Source organism: Solea senegalensis, linkage group LG12 (genome assembly GCF_019176455.1).
Source record: "Solea senegalensis isolate Sse05_10M linkage group LG12, IFAPA_SoseM_1, whole genome shotgun sequence".
Lineage (NCBI taxonomy): Eukaryota > Metazoa > Chordata > Actinopteri > Pleuronectiformes > Soleidae > Solea > Solea senegalensis.
This window is the reverse complement of record NC_058032.1, coordinates 12,724,182-12,748,757: the sequence shown is the minus strand read 5'-3', so window position 1 is coordinate 12,748,757 and position 24,576 is coordinate 12,724,182. Positions and strand designations below refer to the sequence as shown.

At 41.3% G+C, this 24,576-nt stretch overlaps 1 protein-coding gene across 2 annotated transcripts in view; it reads left to right on the top strand.

Annotated features, from left to right (window-relative positions):
• Window positions 1-24,576, top strand: part of LOC122778359 (A disintegrin and metalloproteinase with thrombospondin motifs 2-like) — a 102,389-nt gene that overhangs the window by 50,363 nt on the left and 27,450 nt on the right. The gene's annotated exons all lie outside the window — the stretch shown is intronic.

The window sequence follows — 24,576 nt, the reverse complement described above, 5'->3', positions numbered from 1 at the left end:
ATCAATATATTCACATGGATTATATTACGTGAAATCCAGACTTTATGACAAAAGCACAATTATATTATATTATATATAATATATATTATTTATATATATATATATATTATTTTTTTTATATTAACTTCTTTTTATCTCTATTAATCCCTTTATCTGTTTGCACTGCACCCAATAAAATTCACCTCACAAGATGTAGGCACATGTTAAATATTAATAGTGAGTCCTGAACATAAGTACAAACATTGTCTATTTAATTGTTCATTTCACAGTGTAGTTTGAGTTTCACCATCTAATGCACTTCAGTAACTCCCTACAGTAGGACACACATACAGAAATACATGGAAACACATGTTTCCATCTTTTATTCATCTAAAGCCCAAGTGGAACCTTTTAATGTACAAGAGCAATGTCGTCGTATGCAGTGCATCACATACGATCTGCTGCAACACCTTAAGACAAAAGAGCACGTCTAACAATCGTGGTTTGAAAAAAAAAATACAGGCACAGGTTATGGTTGCTCCATAATAAGAGTATCACAATGTGATGAGATGTGTGTCTTCCTATTCTCAGCAGCTGATTCAAGAATGTCTAATAATATACAGAGGGAGAGAGAGTTTCCATAGGAACACCCAGTGAGGACAGACTGTGTGAGAGTAACACAGATCGGCTCCTACTGTTACTGATACACACACACACACATATATATATATTCACAGTAAAAAAAATCTATATGGAAATTCTCGCACATACAGGATGTAACCACGTGCATCTCACACATCTCCCTTGATCATGCATTTATGCCCCTGCATGAACACAGACACACACACACACACACACACACACACACACAGTAGGTCTCACTGCTCCTTGTTGCTTTGAATCTTTCTTTTTAATGAAGAGTGGGGTGCAGATCAATAGTGTGGGATAGAAGTGTGTGTGTGCGTGTGTGTGTGTGCGTGCATGTATGGCATGGGCATGAGTTCTGTGGTCGTCTGGATTTGAGTGCTGGGATTTTCGAGGCTTTGTAGACAGACAGACAGACAAGCAGGCGTGTATACTGCTCCCGGTAGGATTTGATGTGTATCTCTCCCTTTGTTTCACCACTTTTTTTTTATCTTTACAACTTTATTGTCAGCTATTCCGAGCCCGCAGGATTATGTAAACATGAGGTTTAAGTTGCAGTTGTGACACCGTTATCACTTAAATTTAACAGCCACACACACACACATACAGGAAGCACATTATAGATCTTCCGGCCTTTACGCTCCCCTCCACCCTCAAGTAAAATCAGATCACATCCTCCCATATTCTCTTATTCTCTCAGACAGTCTCTCCCTCCATGGATCAATTAGCAAATTAATTAATAATCAATCAATCATTTCTGTGCATCTCCTTTACCAAGCCCACTCAATTCACAGCCAGTTATTGAATGCTGGACTCATTTCCTGGCTTAAGACAGAGGGGAGGAAGTTATATTTAGCAAGGTAATAAAGGAGCTCAAGAAGGAGAGAAAGAAAGACAAAGACGGAGAAAGATTGATCAGTTTCTTACACCGTAAGCTGAGGAGGTGTGAATCAATGTCCTAAGTGGAGAGAGCCAGCTTTATTATTAATGTGGCACATTTGTCAATTAATCGCTGCAGCAATAGAAAACCAAGGATTTCCATTCATTTCTTGACGCCATCGTTCAATCTGTGTGCGTGCGTGTGTGTGTGTGTGTGTGTCCAGACACATGGACATGTGTCCTTGTACTCCAGGGCTTTTACCCATAATCCTTTTCACCTAGTCTGGTACTTTTACATAAGTGTCACGTTCGTCTTCAGCATATTTCAACGGTAAAGAATCGCACAGCGCTCCTTTTTATGTTTTAATATCATGGCATCAGTACGCTCTACCCTGAACCGCTGTGTTACAGTTGTGACCATAGAATTATTATTATTTTTAATCATTTTTAAGTGACTTGTTTACACTGACCTTTCAGCTTTTTTGTTATTGTTCTGAAATCAGCAAAGTTTGCTGTAGCCTCTGGGACAAAGAGAGCGCAATTAGCTGATGAGGTGACACTGCCAGTGGACAGAGGACAGAGGCAGCAACACACAACCTGCTGCTGCTGCTGCTGCATGTCGATCTTATATGTCTTGTCCTGTATTCTTCTGTGGTTTATTGTGCGAGGCTGATGTGATGTTGTCGGGTCAAAGTCGTGTGGTTTTTGCCGGCCACGTCACACAGTTCTGATACAATGATGCATCAGCCTCAGTCTGAGATAAGAGGATTTTGAAGAGGGTCAGACTGAGGCCACGCTGTGCTTGTGACTTTAATGCTTCATGTCTGCCTCTTACATCCAGAAAATGTTTGGGCCTTCCTTGAGAACGCCCTCTCTTTCTCTCTTTACTGTTCCTCACTGACCCCCTCCCCCCCTCCCCCCCACCGCACCACACGCCTGCACTGTAGTGACACAAGAGCAGTCGTGTGCTGGACAGTTTGAAACCCTTAGAGTTGAGAGCAAACACACAAACAGAACTCACACGAGGCTCCATCCTAACACATTACTAGACCCTCTGAAGATCCTCAGAGGGTCATATTCGTCTAAAGTGATTGGGATGCCTGTTTAAGAGTCTTTCTCAACACTCAAGGTCACCTTACATACAATGCAAACACATAATACATTAAAAATGAAATAAAGTACAAATAACTTTTAACTATTGTTTTACTTTGTGTAAACAATCGTCTTGTTTCTGTAGCTGTGGCAGAAGCAACATTCTGTGCTCTGGAACGCAGAGGAAAGCCTCACTCGCATGAGAGGCTCCATTAACCTCTGAATCTGCTGCTGTAAATTATATCCTCTTTACACACACACACATTAAAGTATACTCAGTGTTTTAGTGAGTGGCTGTTTAATACTGTGGACCAATATATTGCAGTTTTAAGGCCCTGCATTGTCCACATTGGTGTTTATGTTGAATTCTGCTGTGCCACACACTCGTACACATAAACACTTTAGTGGAGAGTAAAGCAGCTGAATGTGGCTGTTTGTCAGTGTTGGAATACTAAAGCACCTGTTCAACAAACATGAAGAGAAGACACTTTTTCAACCACCTTTTTTTCACCAGTTTAACGACATGTTGCACACAAACATGTCGCTCTTTTTGCCACAGTCCTTTCTCCCTCTGTCTACCTGCAGCCTCACAGCAGGACGCTGCTCCGCTCTCTGTTCTTCTTCGTCTCTATACTTCATTTCCTCATCTGTAGGAATTTTAAATAAAGTGGCAGAGCTTTACTTTTCCGTCCAGGCAAAGACATATTTGTGGGACAAAGACATCTCAGTTTCCTCAACAGAGCGCTGGAGAGAAACCCTTTTCAGTCTGTACTCCATAATTCTTTTACTCCACAGTTGTAATTTTCTTCTCGACCACTGTTTCCTGACATATATGAAGTGTGGAGAGGAGAACCTCTGCATTTGCTTGACATGCACTTTAAACAGTTAGACAGTACCAGATTCGTGCCATGCTCCATTATCAAGGCCAGTTCCTGACGTAACATGTTCCCCTTCCAACAATGTCTCCTAATTCACCCTAAAGCAAGATGGCTGCCTCAGTATATGAATGGGTTCAGGAGCCATCTGTCCTAAGTCTTCAAGCAGGTCATTAAGCTCTAAAAGAAGTGGCTTTCAAGGGGAACTCTTCACTGTTTAGATTATGTAAACAATGACACTTGCCAAGGCCTGCCCGAGGCTGAGCATTTTTAGCAGGAAAAACCTGAAGCTTGGCTCCGCTGAATTTCAGAAAAATAAAGCATTAACCTCAGAGGGCAATTATAGTGCAGTTAAATGTTAAATATGGGTCCTAAAGCTCAAGATAGCAGCCCAGAGTGAATGTATATTAGTGCTCAGGAGAAGGTGCCAGTTGAGAAAAGTTTCAAAACACATCCGCCCGTGTTAGAAAACGTTCAGTGAAGTGTCAATCTTTCAAAATCTAAGCATTAAGCACTGATTATGCATGTGTGCAATGCTGAAGAATCACACTGTGTTGCACAGCTTGCAATTGGTACAGAACTAGTTTTTATGTATATAAAAATAATAATAATAATGCGTAATGCTCAATAATATGGGTGTGATATTGGGCAGCAGGGATCCACCGTGAATCAGCAGTGTGGCACATAAACACATGCACATGCAGCCAAGCAGAAACACACACACACACACACACACACACAGATACAGTATATTGTATATGTGTGAATGAGCACGGGCCCAGGTGTGCCTCTGGGAGGAAATTAGAGTGCTAGGAGGGGAAGTATTTCAGCAGCCAGCTGCTTCCTCTCTCCATCTACATGGCCGTTGGCTCTTTCCCTGGAGAAGCACCGCTGGCTTATTACCACCACTGAGTATGCGTGTGTGTGTGCGCTCGCGCTCGCAGTCATGAATACCTGCATGCATGCATGTATGTATGCTCCCCCGTGCGTTTGCAGGTTTCATTTCTTGGCTGTTGCACTCATGACTGACTGGCAGCATTTTGAGCGTCTAGCGGTATGTGTGAGTGTGTGTGTGTGTGTGTGTGTGTGTGTGTGTGTGTGTGTGTGTGTGTTCTTCCTCTGACTCCTCACCTGCTCGTAAGCTCCCAGCACGCCCTCCAATGAGCCGTCACTCAGTGTGCCACAGCGCTGGCTTTGAAAAGAGCAGCACTCCGGGGGATAATAGCAGGGTGCAGCTGACCTCTGCTCCTGTCTGCAGCCATCACTGCTGCACTGACCCACACACAAGCCGTGTGTGTGTGTGTGTGTCTCCGTCTGTCTGTTAAACAAAAAGAGAGTGAGTAAACAGAGAATCAGTTGGAGAAGAAAGAAGGCCTGGAGGGATAGAGAAGAATCATGTTATTATAGCGACAAAGAGAGTGTCACTATAATCATGGTAATCATAGTATTTTTGACAAAACAGCATCTTTCTGAGCCTGTGCACTGACTCTGACGTGGTTTTTAAATCTTCACAATCAGACTTCTGATGTAAAAGTTAACTTTGAATATTTACAAAGAATGATATGGGGTTAAGATGTGACAGTTTAAGTTGAATAAAAGTATTCAGTGCCAGTTATGGAGCCATGAAAAGCGACTGCAGTGCTCATTCTACAATATGTTGATGACTTTGTACAGAGCAATAAATAATACACATTCCTGACACGTCAATTTAACCCTTTAACACCTAAGCCTCAAAATGTCCATCTGGACTTTTTTTCCTTATTTTAATCATAAAAGGACCCAAAGTGCTTTTGCCCATTTTTCCAGCATAACTTAGTTTAATAATTAATTATACATTTTTTTTTATAACTGTTTTAACAATTTAAAATGAAAAAACAAAAAAAGTCAGTTGTGTCGTCAGTGATCCGCTCGATGTTAAAAAGGTTAAAGGTGAGACTGTACAGTTTGGCCTTTTTTTCCTGTGTTTACACACATTTACATCTTACTCCATCGCTGTAGTTAGCGCAACATAAATCAAGCAGCAGCAGGAATGTGAGCAGTTAAAACGGATTGCACTGTGAAATACAGATAGTTGAATGACACCGTCCATATTTATAAAATAAAGTCTTGGTTTCACGATATTATTTTATAATGTATTTCATTGTATCGTATGCATTGTTATGTATGCTGGCTTTCTCACACTCACACACACACAGCAGGTACAGCTGTGACTACAGTTACATGCAGCAGAATCTCAGAGGTGCCCAGTGTACTGTGTTAGCCTCAGTTATGTAACCAGTCCACCTAAGGGACAGAAGCTCATGGCATGTGACTTCCTTCCTCCCCCTACTGTCATAGTGCCGCAAACACACTCCACACACACACACACAAATGTTCTCAGGTTTTCAATCTTAGTAAACTGAGCTCTAACTGCCTTGAATAATAATTAGAAGAATAATAATGAAACACCTATGTGGGTATGCGGGGCCTGTAAATTGGAATATAGTCACTCACTATAACACCAAGTATGTTAATGTCATAATGTGTGTGTAAAGAGGATTTAATTTACAGCAACAGATTCAGAGGTTAATGGAGCCTCTCATGTGAGTGAGGCACTCGCTATAATAATTCTACACCACAGCAGTTTCCTCTCTGTCTCTCTCTGTTTCTCTCCAAACATGTTCCTATTAGAGTCACGGTGAAGTGTGTGCTTTTTGTCGGTTGTGTCTAAAATATAATAACAGTAATAACAACAGCAATTATTATAATAATAATAATAATAATAATAATAATAATAAAAGAAAATCAACCAGTGAAAGAAACAAAGGTAAAATGAAAGGGTCTTTTTTTGAGTCTATATTCTCATGTCAAATGTGTATTTCCATATAAAGATATTCTCCAAAGTGCAAAGACATGAAAGAAGAAAATGAGATGTGATATAATAAGATCTGATCTGAGAAGCTGCGATGAATTCATCGATAGCACTCGGCACATGTTGTCTGTGTTGGCTCCATTCAGATTAAGGATTGAATATTTTTTGACATAATCCTAACCTGGTGTACGATTATAATTATAATGCAGCCACCCGAGTCGTAAAATGTTCACTGTTCAGTGTTATTATTTGTTATGTGTTCACCTAGTGCTTGATGAAACATCGACAGAGTCTGTCCCAAATATGGACAGCTTCTATCTCCGCTTCCTCCGCTACGTCAAATAAAAGTCATGATATATTTCCTTTTTCCACAGTGGAAATTACGCACAGACCTCCGTGCAGCGAGAATGACATTTTCAAAGTGGCGTGTGCACCTCGTAGCCGCTGTCTCATTAGCGGAGTGATGTGTGGTGGTGGGAGTTTGTTAGTCTGCAGTTCATTTGCTGCTGCGCCGCCTAGGGAAGTTTAATTGAATAAAAGACAGCCCGGCACTTCTTTATTTGATGATGTCTATAATACTAGCCATGAGCATCAGGGACACTCATTTATGGCTCACGCAGTTAGTATGTTAAAAAGGAGTTAGGTAGGTCATTAAGAGCATTAGAATTTTTGTGTCTTATTACTTTAAATGTAATTAATTGTTGAATGAGGAGGAGAGACATCCCAGTCATTTCCATATATGTCTTCTTGTCTCCCACTGGCTGATTTTTCTCTTGGCATCAGTCTCATGTGTTCACATTTATCTCAGAGTATGGTGAGATGGGAGGAGAGAGAAAGGGAGAGCTGGAAATACATATTTGTTCATGTGTTTACTGTACCCACTGAACTGGAGTGACTGTCAAATCCAGGTGGGTCATGTTGTGGTTGTCGGTACATTGTTGATTCCTGACCTTTACTTGTGTTTGCTTGTGCGGAGCAATTATACAGTGGTCGGCAGTGGACTGTAAGGTGAGGTTATTTATCTTCATTTTTCACAGCTACAATGATCTAATGATACTTTTTAATTGCGTTTGTTTTCGGCTCACAGGCTCCGATCACAGTCTCTTTATTGCAGCTCCAGAGAAACATGATTTACTCCCACCTGGGTTTGTGAAAGGCCAAGCACAGCAATATGCTTCAAAGAGAACCGCGGAACGTAATGCACTGTCACTGAATGAAACCGTGCTTTCTTTTGTTACACCATGTGATTGTGAATATTACTACAAAGTAGTGTTTCACTATTGAATCTGAGTTTGAGGCGATTAATACACTGAGATTACAACCTGATGTGGCGCAGTGTTCGCGATGATGGCACTCGCTTAGACTTTGTCACACACACAAGTGTTCCACACGCAAGTGGGGCAGTGCAGCAGTTCCCTGACCTCACTGCGTGCAAATCACCAAGATGGACGCCAAATTCAAAATGACGACTTCCTGTTGAGTTGAGGCCGTAGTCCCAATTGACTTTTTTGACCAAAAAGATTGTATGCAGCACATTCAGCCATGCAAGAACAATAATTAAATAATGATATTTGTAAAGCTCAGCGTTGCTTCTGCACATCTGGCAGTCCTCGTCATTATGCTGCATGTGTTTATGTACTGTAAGCTGTAACTGATCCACACTTGGTCTGTGAAGTATTTACTGGGGGTTTAATTATCAGGACCACCATCTTTTCCTCTCATCAATAAAATGCTTCAAACATAAACCATTAAAATGCCAGTCACAGAAAAGAGGGAAAGGGATTACTGGAAACCTTGGTGTAATCTGGCATAATAATTTGCCTTCAGAGCAGCTGTGACAGCTTTGTCAACAGTTTGAAAAATACATGCATTGTTTTGTTATTCTGATCAAAATTTAACCTGATATTAAACTGCATATAAATTTGCAATGCAACAGTTAATGGACGAGCTGCGACATTCAAATGTAGGACTGCAAGGATTAATCGATTATTAACCGAATACTAAATAAATCGACGTTTATTTTGGGTTGACGAGTGTTTTCTCTGACTGTTAAGCTTCTCAAATGTGAATCTTTTCTGGCTTCATATGGAATTGAATTGGGCAAACAAAAATGAACCACAAAATCAAAATTCACAAATTGCAAATAAAATATAAAAGTATTTTATTTGTTTGAAAATACACTTTTTCTTTGCAATGATCGGAATTTCGTTTGCGCTCCCTCACTTGTTTTTGCGCTCTCTGATTTGGTCTTTGCACCGTTGTTCCAGACGGACAGCGACTCCAAGCCCGTGACTACTTCCGGTCCATTGACCTGTCGCACCAAAACTCAGTAGCCAATCAGCGGGCAGCTTCCTGCGCATAGAACAAGTGATAAAAATATTGACACTAATCTAATTCCATAGTTTCATTCCTCCATATGAATGTCCATGCAATCATTTCCAGGTTTGAGAAACACTTGATCAACATGTTTCAACATTCTCGGACAGAGTTCTCGATGAACCAAGGAAAAAAACAATAGATTTCACGTGTCTCAAAAGGTTGAACTGCCTCAATTAATCATAGAGGTGCATTTGGACTGTAACAGGCAATAATCCCATGTGTGACTGCACCTTCATTTAACACGATGGGTGTGAAAATGAACACAGCATCACTTTGAAATAAGAGGGCTTTTTGTTCAATCACGGGTCAGGAGAATGTAACACAGTTGAGCTCACACAGTCAGTAGAAAATGACCGTGTAAACCCTTGGCTTTTATTTTATGTGTGCACGGCAGCCGCGGTCACAATCACGCTGAGACAATTAACCGAGCACACTGGCTCGTCCTTTGTGCCGAGCGGCTTGATTGTCTGTCTGTGTGTGTGTGTGTGTGTGTGTTTGTGTTGTCTCTGTATTGTCCTGGCGCACTGAGAGGGAAATGGATCATCCGCCACAGCAGATGTGCTGACACCAGAGAAAACTTAGTTCCCTTGCCTGGCATATTACCCACACTCCCCCCTGTGATACGTCTGATTCTCCAGGCTTCCTACCGTTTCTCAGAACTCTGGGAGTTTTCTGAAAGTGATCCCAGTGAGGCTTATTGTGTGTGTCTTGCTTATATAGGACATAAACCGCTCCCTTTTTCGTTATGACCTCTATTCCTCAGCTCTTTCTTCCTACCTCCGATCTCCCATCGCTTTCTTGTAATTGAAGGGCAGAAAAAACCTGAATTAATACTTGGCAAAAATGATGAACTGCACATAATTTACTAATGGCACACAGTTGCTTTCAGGCCTGGTCATTAACACTGTACGTAATGTTGTGAGACTGCTCTGATGTTTGCTAAAATGTAGGCGCAAATTGATTCCGAGCAGCAGACGTCCACCTACACAACGCAACACAAGGAAACATCTGAGCTGCAGCACTTGCTTATCTCTGAAATGCAATAGGTCAGTAGTTAGTTGGAGGATAACTGCACTGTATGGCTATTGTTATTATTCTTCTTCTTCCGCTCCCGTTTTCCCTGCCCGTGAATCACCTCCAGGCTCCCTGCTGCTCTGACTTTGGGCCAAGCTTGCGATCGCTGCGTGTCTGACTATGCAAAGTATGACTCACTTGATTTTGGAATAGAGGCAGAGGGCTGGTCGTATACACTGCTACTTCTTTCACACCTCCTCACACTACATCCCTGCATTTGAAGTCCGGTATTGTATCAGCATTGCAAGTGTGTAGTAATTGTCGCTTCAGGTCATAATTCATTACCTACTCTGAAGAAAAAAGTACTCCCCCAAAAGTTAATTCAAACTAAATTTAGCAATTTATATGAAACTCTCTAATCCCTAACCCTATGTATGAATGAAGTTACTTCATGTTACCAAATGAATTCAGTTTTTCAGTGTAGTTTAGTACAATGAGTGAGAATAAGAATAAGTGTCCGTGGTCTGTTTCACATGCCTTTGTTACCCTGTTTGCGAATCAGCGATACGTTGCCACAGATATCGGGTTGTGTGTAAAGCATGAGCTGAGAGCAGATGAGAGGAGATAACTGAGGTTGAATGAGAGGGAAAGTGCCCTCATGTTGAGCTCCTCGTCGCTTCACTTCAAACCTCTGAGGTGGAAGCTCATGCGGGGACCATTTGCAGTTCAAACGTTAATATGAGTGCAATTAAAAAGAGGAACACTGTAAACAATTAAAGTCCTCTTAAAATAAACGCGCACGGGGGAAACGTTTCACCCACGGAGCTGCCATCGAGGCCTCCCAGAAAAAGAAAATGAGCCATGAAGATTTCAGTAAACAAAACAGAAGTATTGCTTCAATGAAAGCAGCCACACTGTCGCAACCTCTATGTAGACAAGTTTTAAGTGAAGTGTTAAGTGAAGATAAACACAGCAATTAGTAACTTTACAGAGCTGCTACAACATCCAGTCTGCTCATTCTTGCTAATTAAGTTCAGAGTGGGGGACAAAAATAGAGGAATTATCTGAGATATAAGAAGACATTATTATTTTAGATTAATTTCTAATCTCCCATAATCACAGCTTTGATGGGTTTTTGTATTCAATGTGTTTGACGCACACACACAACCACGCCGGCGGATCTACTCAGATACACTCAGGATCTCTCAGTATATCTAGTGTATTTGTTTCATGTCTCTTCCAAAACATTATTTCATGATACTAGCAGGCATGTTTATTTCCTCTGGATAACATTTACAGCACACAAAAAGGAAAAACACACCGTAACAGGCATGGTGGTGGTGTCTGCCTGTGGCAAACGTGTTGCTCTCTCTGTCTGGGTAGTTAGGGCTGAGATTGCCAATAAATAGTGGCCGGTGGCCTTCAGCATCACCAGCAGGGAGAGATTTGTGTCCTCGTGCCTGATTGGTCCAGGCTTGAGGAAGAGAACAAACCATCTCATTAATCAGGGAAGACTGTTGAGACACAGTGCTTGTGTTTCTGCTCCACTCACACTCCACAATGCTGGTGACACCATGTACTGTGTGTGTGTGTGTGTGTGTGTGTGTCTAACTGAGAAAGAAGAAGTGAGATGGAGAAAGTGTGTGTGCAATATTATGTCAGGCGATTGAGATGGCAGCAGTGCAGAGCTGAGGCTTTGGATGACAGATGACTGGGTGTTAAAGGCTGCAGGTACAACCATGACTCACATAACACATGTGTGCGGACAAACTCGTAGCTCCTGAGGCTGTCACATCACAATTGCACCTGTGGTTATATTTCTCCCAGCACCAATTTTCACCTTTAGGGCTGCCAAATAAAGTCTAGAGCAATGTCAAGTCAGGATATCATCACTCTGTCATCGACTGCAGACCACAAATGCTGTGCTTAAGGTCCACAGCTATCAAACTTTCAGCAATCGGGCCGGCAGAAAATAGTTTTAAATTGCTACTGTGTTTGCTTTCTCGCTTTAGAGGCTCATAATATACCCAGGCTGCTTACGGTGCTACAGTACAAAGCAGAATCTCAATCTCAATAGTGTTGTGCTAACATATGGAGAACAATGCAATCCTAAACTCAGAGTGAGATGTTTTATAAACACTGAATTGTGGGGTTTACATTTGCGTAAGCTGATTTCTGCCTCGCTACTCGCTAATCTCATATTAGCTCACACAGAAAGATGCATAAGCCTCTGAATGCTTATGAAAGAAATGGTGGGTAGTTGACAAATACTGTATGTAGTAAAAATTTTGTTTTGTTTTGTTTTTTCAAGACAGAAATGCATGTTCTACTTTTGTCGATAGTTACTTTGAAAAGTAAGTAGGTACTTCATAAAAAAGAGAAAAGTGATACTTGGGTACAACCAACGCTAAAGAAGAATTCAGGAGTTAAAACTGTATGCACATTCTTATTTGAGTATACAATGTCAACACATATTCTGATTGTCTATGTCAGTCAGAGGGGCAAAAAATATTACTTTGGGCAAATAAATGACACAAAAACAAGTCTCTATGACCTTCAGTATTGCAGCATACAGTACTTGGCACCGAAACTGCTGCTTATATGAGAGAAACCGGCGCCATTTTGTGTCGCTCACAAACTGCGCTGTTATAGTTAATAATGACCATTTGACTCATTTCATGATTACATTAATGTTAATGAATCGTATTTATTTCAAACTATCTGTTGTATCTCTTCCTCTCCTGTTACCTCATTCCTCTTTACACTCCTCGTCTTTTCTTTCCCTCTCTCTCCAACTCCATCATCCATTCTGTCCTGGAGGTAGCCCTAGGGCTGACAGGTGTGTGAGTGTGTGTGTGTGTGTGTGTGTGTGTGTGACTGTGTGTGTGTGTGCGTGTGTGTGTGTGTGAGCATCTCCCCTGCATTTTTATTGCTGGTGCATGCAAACTTTGAGCAGAAAGAACCAACCAAACTTAGATGAAGTTTTAACTTTGACTGTTCTCTTTTCGCCTCATGAATTAGCGTTGTACTTGTGTGGCGTTCTGCTTCACACTCCCTATATATAGCCTGGGATTTGAGACTCTATGACGTCAGATATCCAAGTTTAATTCAACAGATGTTGACACATTATTTTAAATAATACAAAACATGCTTTGAAATAACCCCCCAAAAAAACAAAAACATAAATCCAAGGCAATGTGTCAATGTGAAAAAAATAAATACACACCAATCTATATTCCCAGTCTGACATTCTGAGCGGTGAGGTCAGACTCAGTGAAGGTAAAGGTGATGTGCTGCATTTAAATGAATGAAATATTAATAGAGTCAGGCAATTAGAATAGTGGTAGCTGCAGTGTCCCAGGAATCCAGAGCAGACATTAGCACAGCGCTAATAAGATGATTTCCATCAACCACGGGCAGACAACGCAAGTTGTGACAACCGGGACCATGAGAGAGACCCGGGGTGGGAGGATAGTGATATTTGGATATTGAAGCCTGACTTGCGCCTCTGCCTGAGGGATGGAGAAGTGCTAAGTGGGGATGAGATTGTCAGTCAGGTGGGAGAATCGTTAAAGGGCGACCTAAAAAATAGCATTATGAAGCATGTGTATCAGGGACAACAGAGTTAGGACCGCCTGTGTGTGTGTGTGTGAGAAAACGTAGAAAACTGCCTCTTTTTTAATCACTAAGCAGATTTAATTGTGACTGTATTACAATCTTAGAAGCAATAATTACCTTTGCTTCCTTTCATTCATTCCTTCTCCCTCCCCTGCCTGTCCCGACATAGTTCCATGTAATTCATCAGAGGAATATATATATTTATATATATATATATATAAATATATGTATATGTGTGTGTGTATACATATATATATATGTATATACACACATTTGTGCTCTTAGGACACTGCAATGACTTCCATTCACTTGCACAGCTGAAACAAAGTGGTTATCCCAAACCTTTACCATAGGCACAATTCAAATCGCCCTAAACATAATCAGTTCCTCAGAGATGAGGCTACCTGGCTCATTAGGACCAGGTTTTGGTCTCCTCGAGGACTACTGTGTTTATGCCTGAAATGGTCATAAAAAGACTACCAAAAACAGAATGAATACCAAAATAGCACAGGATATAACGAAAGAAAACCTGATGACGGATGTTACATTTTCAGTCAATTAAAGTGCTTTTTGGCCAGTGGTGAATGCGAATCAGAATTTCTTTCCTTTTACATTACATTACATTACATTACATGTCATTTAGCAGACGCTTTTATCCAAAGCGACTTACAATTTTACCAGACGTTACTGTTACTTGCTGACTCATCATAAGTAAAGGACACACTGGACCCATCACGTCACACTTTTTAGTCCTCTTATTGTTGTGTTTTAAACTGTAACTGTGTGTTATGAATAAAATTGGATTGGATTGGACATGACGGTAAGAACACCAAAGTATTGTCTTAGTCCAACTAAACAGTGCGTTTACACACCTGACAGTGTCTGGATCAGTACTCATGAAGACCTAGCAGAACCGTATTTATGAGGAACTGGTTAAGATTTAAATTGTTGTTAGGTTAAGGTTAGGGTTTGGCATTAACTGGTTATCGTTAATGTTATCCTCGCTTACGCTTCATCGCCACTGGATTTATAATATCACACAATTATGTAATACAATAGTATTTAAAATACCTTCGTAATGCAATGTCAGTAATCCTCCTGCACTGTAATATGCCAGTGACAGAGCGAATGACTTGTGCACTGTGAGCGCTTTCATAAGTGTACGCACATGCACACATACACAGAGTAATCAGTGCTGTAGCTATTATTAATGAGAGAGAACCGAGCCATTAATATTTAAACAGTGTCACTGGGGCCACCTACATTTGTGTGCGTGCGTGTGTGTGCGGTGTCCACATATAGAGGAGGGTCACAGGGTCTATAAGGCAATTTCCTCATGCAGCGCCGTGGTGAGACCCACTCATTACACCAGGATAGAGAGAGACGCAGATACATCTGTTTCTTAAAGGAGAAGAGAATACAGATTCCCCTGACCCTGTCTTTTCCTTCCCATTCTTTCATGGGATATCGGCTCAAATGGGAAACAGCAGCTATCTCATTACATCACAGTGGATCAGACTGTGTGTGTGTGTGTGTGTGTGTGTGTGTGTGTGTGTGTGTGTGTGTGTGTGTGTGTGTGTGTGTGTGTGTGTGTGTGTGTGTGTGTGTGTGTGTGTGTGTGTTTGTATGTGTGTGTGTGTGTGTGTGTGTGTGTGTGTGTGTGTGTATGTGCATGCGTTTCCGAAACCCACTAAAGGAATGCTGTGGGGAATTCTGACTCTTTGGTCTGTGTCTAGTCCTCGGTAATAGACATGCACTGCTGCTGACATGGTGCACACACGTGTATACGCACACACAGGCCAACATAATGGTCAAAGGGCGTGGATGCTATGCACGCTCCAAGACAGAGCTTAGCATAAAAACTGTAAATAATGACATTCACTCTTCTCCTTTCTTTTTCTCTCCGCTCTCATCCCCACAGTCTCTTCCTCTGTCCAGGATTAGTGGGTATTACTTGCTCCGCAGAGCAAGGAGAATGAGACTAGTCTCACTGCCAGTTCCTAGATTGGGATAGCAATGAAAATATTCCTTTATGATAATAATAAACTATCGTTATTAAATCTACCTGGAGGACAACTGAGTCAGTTGTCTCTACAGCTATAGCTCAACAGTTGCCCTCAGATAATACCAACGTTATTTTGAGGCGTTGTTAACACTGATTGAAGGGTAATTGGTAAATTAAGAACATCACAATGGCTGGGATGCATCACACCTGCAGCAATATTTAACACTTTTGTTATAAATGTCACCTTTTTTTGTTTTTGTTTGCTGAATAACATCTTTTTGTTTTGGATAATTGCTCATCTAACATGAATATTGCTCTGTGTGAAGCACTGATTGATACAAATTATGAATTAGAATCAAAAAAGCTCCTCCAAGGTTCTGGACTGAAAATAATAATAAAAAAATACATCTATATTCAGCCATATTGTAAATGTTAATGTTATTGAATCAGTAAAAATAATATTGTATGCCTTTCCCTGATCTGACTGAGAAAAAATACTGAACCTGAAACATGGGATATCCACCAGGATTCCTCTTCTGAAGGCACCACAAAGCCTAAAGGCAGTTGTTTTGTTTTATTTCAAATACTTATCTGGTATATTTTTTTTATCTCCATGCAAAGTTAGCATTGCATTTGAAAATATCCTTCTCTGAATCATTATTTCATTGAATCAAACCTTGTGAATACAAATCTGTGCTGATACCCATGCAGACATCGTATTGTATACACTACAGAGACGAGGACAGCTGGAAATGAATCATGCATCTATTGAGCATTTCAAACAAACGTAGCCAAATGTTTTAATTTCTAAGATGCTGAGAGAATAAATATCTTTTTGCAATTAAAAACAAAAAAAACTTGATCCCATCAAAAATCCCTGAGGGTTGTTTCCTTATTGGCCATCTGCCTGTGTACAGTGATTTGTTTACCTGGAGCTTCATTAAGAATGGAGAGAGTGGGGAGGTCATGCTAGTAGCTCCCCTATCCTCCCCACTCGAGTATAGAGTTACATTTGTACGGAAGAGGCTGCATTGATTAACCATATGCCTGGGAGGTTATTAGGGGGGGTTGTTGGGATAGGATAGGGCTTTCTTTTCCCTTAGTGCATATTTGCATTAAGATCCTATTTGCATTGGTTGCCAATAATGCAGCAATAATCATATGTGAAGCCTTTGTCGGGGCTTTTGAGGAAAGAAGGAAACTGTCAACACAATGCACACACATGGACCAGCTCATGACGCCATACTTGGGCAGACCTGTTGTACTTATGATTGTCCATAGATGGCATATAAACACAGATGTAGTCTTCCAGTTTTGAAACCAGAAATTGCAAAAAGAGCTCAATTTGAATGGAAGTCTATGGCACAATTCTCACTTGAGTTACATTAGGAAACATCTTCAATTTTCAATGGTCTCATTCTCTAGTCCTCTTCTTCAATAGAACTTGATGTTTATTTTTGTAAATAATGAAAATATAAATAAGAGGAAATGTCAGTGGACACCAGTGGTATTGGTACACTAGGAACCTGGTTGCCAACAACAAAACTAGCTTCAAAACCCAACTTCAGATTCTTATGCATGGCGTTCAAACCAGAATGCCATTTTTATATAAATACGCTAGATATATATGTATGTATATATATATATATATATATATATATATAGATATAGATATATATATATATATATATATATAGATATACATATATATATATATACATATATATGTATGTAGTGTATGTGATTGCCAAGGGCCTAAGGGTGGACTTGTTTCTCTACCATGTTTTGAAGTTTGCTCGCAGCTTGACATTAGACCCGTTCTTTGCTTGTTTTCTCCCCTGTGGTCACTTTTTCTACACAGATACTGCATCTGTGGCCGTTTGTGTGTGTGGGTTTGATGGATGAATCTTGGAGATAGTCTGAGCTGTGAACTCTCTAGTCCATGCAAGTCTCTGTTAAAGAGAGCTATATGAAATTATGGTTTTGATTACAATTTATCTGCTTCTCTGACAGTGCTGCTCCCTGCACTCAGCCGGCTTTGTAAGAATGATGAATGGCTCTTTTAATTGTTTCTAATTGATAACTGCTATCAAAGACTTTGTTATGAAACACCGCCAACTTAGTAACACCAATACACTGTAGTGCTTTATTAATTCTCTCCCGTCTGGCTCAAGCACTGTGCAATTGTAGAGAACGCCGTCTGTGCATTTGTGGGCCGACTAGACAGTAATAACTCTTGGTGTAAGCGCATGCCAGAATTTAAAATGCCAAAACACTTTTATTTTTATTCCTCTGCCTGTGTCCAAGCCGTCAGTGTAGTCCATGCCTTAATTTTTTAAGTCATTACAGCATAATATCTGCTACTCGGTTTAGGATGTTGGGTTAGATATACGATATAATTATGTTCCAGTCTTGCTTATGTGTTTGTCATTACCATCTATGATGGGGTGATATTGGATGATAAATCCTCATCCTGCTGCCCTGTGGCAGGCACACTTTGCTCTACTGGAGAGTATTTGCATACATATTGCCTCACACCTTTACATCAACTTTCCTTTTTCTCTCACCCACATTTACCCACATGCCTGCCATTTCATAACTGCAATCTAAGATACACTTAATGAATAAAAGAGGAAATGAAGGAAGCAGGAGAGGAGAGGGAAAAAAGGGTGAATGGTGGTGTGGGGGGGTTCCTTTTGTTGGTCATTGTAACAGACGAGCTGTTGTAGGAATTATGTGGCTGTCATCAAATTCTCCAGGTGTTTACCTTACTTTTCGTCCAGATACTGATGGAGAAATCTATTTGCAATCTTTTTTTTATTTTATCAGTCAAATTACACAATGGTTTAATCTTTTAATCAGGTCTCGGTTTCAGACACTAGCTGTGTGGCTTCTGAGTTTTCCATGCTACCTTGAACACAGCGGTTATAATACAAGTGTCTCTCACAGTTTAGAGCTTGGTAAGAACCCTGCTCCAAATTCCACCTTCTCATTATTTTCTCTCCACTTTCTCACCTCATGCTGTTGTTTTTTATCTGGTTTCTCCTACTCTACTTTTCTCTCTCTTCTCCTGCTCCCCCTCCTCTCCCTCCATCCTCACTGTGCTCAGGTTGACAGATGTTTGGCTGGTTGGCCTGTCATAATAACTGTGGAGTTAGACGTCTCAGGTGGCTGGTGCTGGCTGTTCTTTGAGGACCTCACAGCCAGGACAGGACATTGCCTTGGGGCACGAGTGAAGGAAGGATAAATGAGGATTGCGATGACAGGAGAATCGCGGAGCGAATAGAAGGCTTATAATATTAGTTATTTCATGAGGCCTTTTAGCCAGCTTCTCAGTATGTATACAGTAGAATGTAATAGACGAGAGAATATATATCTCAGAGCACACATTGCAGTTTAATGTGCCATAGTATATTGACAATTTAGAGACCAGAGGTAATAAGCAGGGGGAAAAAAAACCTAAGGGAGTGTGGACATTTTGGCTGGTCCTCACATTCTGTCACCCCTTAAAAGAGCTGGGTTAAGACGTGGATTAGGGTTAGAATTGGGTTTAGATTAGGGTTAGGTGATAGGGTAAGGGGCTAGCGAATGCATTAAGTCTGATAGCCCTTTCACACCGGCAGGGCTTTGTGCTGGTTCCAGTTCCAAAAACCCAAATTTTGTACCAGCCGGCATATTCAAAGCGGAAGAAAATTGGTTCTCAGCTGGAACCAGAAAATAGTGCTTCTTGCTCGTGGAGCATGACATGATCAGTGGGAGTGTTGTGTGTAAGTGTGGAGATTTTGCCGGTGTTGTGTTTACTTCCGCCTGAATAACGCAGAGTAACCGTCCTCCCACTTTGGTTTCTCTTAACCTGGTGTGAGAGCGGGCTGGTTCACCAGAACAGCACCAGAGCCTGAACAGAACTGTGTCTGTCTGAAAGCACCAGTGTGAGTGTCCTCACAAAGAGTGCTGCGCAAACATGAGGATCTGGTCATTGTCTGTGATCAGTCATCAGTGGGTAGATTCTTACCCAAATGAAATGGGAACATACTTGAGTGATAAACTCTCCATCACAACAAACATTCAAAACAAACTTACAGACAGTAAGTAGGTTTAGTGGAGGCAGAAAACATCCTTCTAAAATCTGTAGGAAACACAATATGCGGACAGTGATCACTGCATTGACATGTTCTTTAACATTATCCATGTTGGTATGATTTCTTTAATGGAATATTTGCTCATGTAAATGAGTTGTATTGTGAGACAGAGGAAAGGAAGAAGTGACAGAAATAGAAGGAGAGAGGAGAGAGATGGCAAGGGGGCCACCAACCCTTAAAGCAAACAGGTGGTTGTTTCTGTGAAGTTGTGTAGATTCTCTCTGGAGAACTGGATGTTGCACCTCGCTGTCACCTGCTCTCTCTTTTTTTAATCATATGTATAAACTGTTTCTCAATGACCTTGATCTATGGCTGTATACATACATGTGGGCAGTGGAGCATTATAAGAAAGTAAAAGAAATGTACATAAATGTGACTTGCTCACAAATTGTGTTGTCTACATGCTGGCCATGTAATGTTTTTGTCTTGGTTGCCCTGTCATAGCTGCAGATGTTTTTCTACTTTTTGATTTCATAAGAGATCATTATAAAGGCCCGGCTGTCTGAGACTGATATAGACAGACACAGGGAAGGACAGATGGACAGGTACTCAGACAGGTCATTTTCAGACTGGACGAGATTGGCTGTATAAGCCCTATATCAGCCCGGCTTTGCTGTCTTATTGGACACTAAGGCTTTCCCGTTTACATCAGACTCTGTGGATACAACCGCAGAGCAAAGACAGACAAAGGGTTCGGGGACATGATTGATCTTTGCCAACTATGTTATGGCAGTGGATAACAATGATTAGATTACCTTGTTTTGAGATGTGTTTGCAATGTTTACATGGGCTGTTCTTCACGCTGTAATTATTGATATTACAAGAGGCATTTCCTCGGCTTCTTGCAGCTTATGAGAAAGAGCGCCACTTAATTTCGGCTAATTTGTGATGCCATACGCAACTCTGAGCACGGAGTCTGTCAGTCCCAAAACACCGGCGCTTATTTCACTGGATGACTTTGCATTGTAAATGTGTAGGTATAACTTCATATCCATCATAGCAGACGAAAGCGAGGTAGCAGGAATCGGTGTGCACCACGTCACCTCCCCCCGCCGCCACCAGCCCCGTGTGTCTTTGACAGACAGACAGTTATGTAAGAGTGAAGAGCTAAAGGTTGCTTTGTCTCCCAAATCACCAGAAATCCACCCCAGACAATCACTGTGAGAATAGGTGGCCCCTCCTGCCTGCTGATTATTAAACTTCATGCAGTGTGTAAAATAATCCTCTTCTTCATTTCAGAAATATAATGCATCGTCTTAGATATTATAGCTCTTTGGACAAACTCGCAGTCGAGGAACGGCCACTCAAAACACCCCAACAGCAGCTAAAAATAAACAGCCCAAACCTCAAGCGGTTATTAATAAATGGGCAAAGTTCAGTGCTTGATGTCTGAATAATTATTATGGTCTTCAGGGAGCTGTCCATGTAAAATTAGAGTGCTGCCAACCTAAATAATTAACAGCAATATGATTATGGGAAGCATAGTTCATGTGTCCCAGGCTCTGTAGCCTTTTCAGCTGTCATGGAGAGGAAATAATGAGCATTCAGTAGGAGGACGTTCTATGGGACAGTGTGGCATGTTTCTACCTGCCCCGCGATGCTAGCAGCAGCAGCATTAACACTCCGCTGCCCAAGACACTCATCACCTTGACAACCCATAAAGCTGTCACCAGGGAGACAAAGTGTCCATGCCCTGCAAGCTATATGACCAGGATATGTGTGTGTGTGTGTGTGTAAGTAAATGAGTTCATATGTGAGGATAACTGTGCCTCCCAGTGCAAAGACAGCCTTGAACTCAGGTGAGTCCACTGTCTCCCCTCCCACCTGCTGCCACTCATACGTAAGCGCTGTGAGTTAGGAAAGAAAAATTCAAGATGCATCTTAATACTTGAGATTTTAGTCACTCCTGCGGGAGGACTGTGTGTGTGTGTGTGGGCAGACACCCACAAAGTCACCTGTGTTTGCAGCTGATTTCCAAATGATTCATATATTTCCATGTTATCACAATGCATTGATTTTGTGTCTTATGATGGGAAACGTCTTTGCTTTAAGAACCAAAGGATTTTGTGTTGCTAAAATCCCCAAAAAATACAGCTAATATCTATTGGTGTTTAATTATTATTTTTAATCAAAATGTGTGAGGAATACATATAATTCTTACAGCATCTAAGAGAACAAATGGCAGTAAATATACGCTTAATTGGTGATAGGATTATGAGGAGGTCTACTCTGTATTATAAAGAATGCCAATTAACTTAAAGAGCTTGTTTATTGTCCGTGTTTGATATTTTGTTTATTTTATAGTTAAGTGGGTTGTACAGTAAATACACTACCAGCTAAAAAATAACTTCATTTAATCTGTGTGTCGACAAGTCGTTTGATGACGTCATCACATTAACACAGCGGAGGAACACAGCTGTATGACATTAACAGTCAATATGTATAGTAAGAAAGAAAAAGAATCAACATGCCTTCTCAAAGACAGTTAAACAAAACATAATACCTATGTTCAGGTCATTTTAAGTGCATAACTGGTTAGTACTTCCATAAATTTCCCCCATTGTATTGATACATGGTTAGACGTGTGTGTGTGTGTGTGTTCAATACATTGTAAGTAAGAAACACTTATATATATATATAGTGTAGTCGTTATGTGTAATTATTATGTTATAGTGAATGTGTATAACATATACTCTCACACGCACTCAGGTTAAAAGGTCAAAGTCTGTCATTACCGTACTACATCTGACGATGTGGATTAATTCGTTGCCTTTCTTCCGTTGTTGTGGCTTGTGGACTCCCCCCCCCACACACTCTTTCATCCCCCTCTCCCACACCTCATATTCACTGGGCAACCAGACATTCTTGACATTTGGCAAAGGTTGAAAGACAAAGAACCTTTGTCTCCTAATAGGGCTGAGCTCTATACCCACCTGAATGAGAATACTGTGGGAGTGACAGTGGAGTGTTTGTGTGCGCAGGTGGAAGTTTACATATCGGGGTTAGGGTGGTTTTTTTTTGTGTTTCATGGTGAAAATTGTGGGGCGAAGTGTGTGTATAGGTACAGTATACAGAGAGGAGTGTGAAAATGCAAATGAGGATGGAGAATGAGTGGGTAGGATGTGAGAAGGAAAGGACAGCCGCAGGTGGGAAGAGACATGAAGGCTTGTGTGTGCATGCAGGTAAGATCTGTGGGAGGATGAGGTTTGAGACTGTAAATGATCCTTCTTGAGGGAAGAGAAAGTGAACACTTTTTTTTTTTTTGATCAATCCCCTGTCTGAGGTTTGAGTGATAACCGTTTTCGTCACAGAGTCTAATGTAAGCTATTGCACAGCAGCACACCCTGATGTCTCACCCTCACACAGACAGACAGACAGACTCGGATGCTCTACAACAGAATGCTATTCTCCATCAGTGAAGGAGCTTCAAGCGGAACTCGCAACACCCAAGGTCCTTCTGGGCTCCTCTTGTCTCATGCTCTCATCCATCACACCCCTCAGCTCTGCCTCTCACCTCCCTCACCGCCTCCCTCTGTCTTTCTTGCACCTTATTCCTCCAAGTTGTTCTGTGAAAAACTTGCTGCAACTGATTATTGACTGGGATTGAGTATGGGATTATGTAGAAACTCTTAAAATAATTGCTTACAGTGTCCCAAGTTAGTTGGGAAGCTTGTGACCTTGTTTGTCCAAATGCTTATTAATACTATTGTACTGGCACATGAGGAACTGGTATCAATTTAATACCGGTTTTCGATAGCACCTGTGGCCCCTGCACTGTTTTCAAGGCGCTGCAATGTTGTGAGATTAAGAACACTAGTTTCTCTGTGTTTTGTCTCGACATTACATAAACACAAGGTAAAAATATCTGGCTCTGGGTTTGAAAGCAAATGGTCTGGTTATGACATCAGGCTCGTTAAAGGCAGCAAAATAACTAGGAAGTGCCAAGGGTTGTTGTGAAGAACACTGCCTGATATCCAACTTCCTCTGCTAACAAGAAGAAATGTTTTCTGTGTGTGTGTATGTATATGTGTGTAACAGAACAAAAGTATAGTTCTGCAATAATCTTTAAATTCTCCTCTCATCATCTCTGGTCTTCTGCTACACGAGTGTCTAGCTTTGCCCCCACCTCCTGTTTCTGTCTCGGTCTGTGTGGGTACTCTGTCACTCACTGGAATGTGGGTAGATATCGAGACTTTCAGATTTATTCTGCCAGCGACTCAGGAGCCAATATTAGCCATGCGGTCCTTGTTTTACCCATGAGCCCGTTGCCTTGGAAACGTTGCATAAGAGGGAGTGGGAAAGTGGGATGCCCCTTGCTGATTGGGAGACAAGGTGGCAGATCTCTCTTTCTCTCCCCCTTCTCTTCCCTGTATCTTCCTCCTGCATCTTGTTCATTTCCCTCCACTCAACACTCGTTCAAACTGTGTGTGTCAAAACACTGGGGCTGCGACCGTCCCCTCATGCCACGTGTTGAATCAGCTCGGCTCCCAGCGCCACCAATAAAAAAGCTTTGTGGTCTAAAGCAGCAAATCTATTACAGTTAGTCAGCCCCGCTCCCAAGCTTCGGCTAAATTGAGGCTTCTGTTGGAGCAGTGATTTATAGCCCAATTGAAAATGTTTGTCCTCATGGTGCTCACACACTGAAACACACACACTCTCCATAAACTGAGCTGTGTGTGATCCCGGCCTGTGGGAGGCCTTGGCTTAAATCTGGGAGTGTAAGGCCTTGTTGATTCCACCGAGACCCCATGTTCAGGACTCCATGACTTGGCCTTGCATGGTTTCCATACAAGCAAGGTCATGCTGTGTCTACATACCAGGAGGATGAGACAGAGGGAAGGATGTCCTTGGCTCTGGAGATGGTGCAATTCATCTCCTGTGTCCTCACTGATTGCAACTCTCTGCACGCTGACGCTTAGACATTAACATCATCATCAAGGAGCAGCTAAGGTGCAGTTTTATCCAAACATTGTCAAACAAGCCACTTTGACATACTTGCTTAGGCAGAAACCAGAGATGTAATAAGTGATCTGATGTAGGTGGCACACTTTTCAATGGAATCACCTTAGATGAAGGGACGTTGAATTATTTACATTATTT